Raw genomic sequence first — 1,055 nt, 5'->3', positions numbered from 1 at the left:
GGGCCACATGCAGGGAGAGTTGGGGGAGGGAGGAGTGTGGCCCAGGGGGCACCTGCAGGGAGGGGAGGGGGCCCCACTGCCTCACACCCAGGCGCCAGGCGGAGGAGAAAGCTGCTTCTAACCCGGTGGAGGCTGGGATGCTTACGCCCGTGGTGAGGGCGCCCGGCCTGGAGAGGACCCTGAGGTAGGGTTTGGGGAAGAGGCCTGTGGCCTTGTTCACCCGTAACCTACAAGGCAATTGGCAGGTGACACCCACCCCTCCGGAGAGCGGGCCCTGCGCCTGAGGGAGCCGCCCTGGCTCCAGACCCAAGGGCGTCAGCTAGGAGTCCCCAGCCACGAGCAAACCCAGGGCCACCAGGGCTGTGTCCACCTCCCCCCGCCTGGGGGCCTCACCTGCTTCTGTGGAGCCATCAGTGACAGGGGCACTGAGCCCGGAGTGACCCACAGGGACCCGGCAAGGGACAGGGGCCTGCTGACTGGGAAGCACCGGACACCTGCCCCCAGCGGGGTCTCAGCTCAGCGTGCCCTGGTCAGGACCCCCACCCTTGCCTGGAACGAGGGGCTGGCTTCATCCCTGCCCTGCAGCCCCTCCCAGCAGCCCCCATCAGGCGGGCACGCAGAAGCCACCTCCCAGCCCAGGAGGGACCTTCCTGTCGGGGCTCCCTCGCGGGGGAGGGGCTCTCCCTGCCCCAGCCTCCAACTTGCATGGTCACCCAGGGGACGGGGTGCCGTTTGACAGGAGGGCTCCCCCAGTCCCGCCCCAGCGCCTCCAGGCGGCCTCTCCATCTCAGCCCCTCAAGCCAGACCAGGGCCCCGGGGTGAGCCCCTCAGCCTCTAGCCCGGCTTGTTGCGTGGACCTGGACCCCCTGGGCTGACTCCCACAGGGAATGTTAAAAGCGAGTTTCTTTAAGAAAGAAGGCGATCCACCATGTAGACCGTATCGTTTTATCAAGCAGCGATGGCGCCCTGCCCTGAGGAGCCCGCCTTCCTGGTGTACGGATTGTCCCCGAGAGAGGAGGCTGTGGCCAGCGGTGCAGCAGGGCCTTGTGGGGGGG

Source organism: Myotis brandtii, unplaced genomic scaffold (assembly GCF_000412655.1).
Source record: "Myotis brandtii unplaced genomic scaffold, ASM41265v1 scaffold434, whole genome shotgun sequence".
In the NCBI taxonomy this organism is placed as follows: domain Eukaryota; kingdom Metazoa; phylum Chordata; class Mammalia; order Chiroptera; family Vespertilionidae; genus Myotis; species Myotis brandtii.
This window is presented reverse-complemented; position numbering follows the sequence as displayed.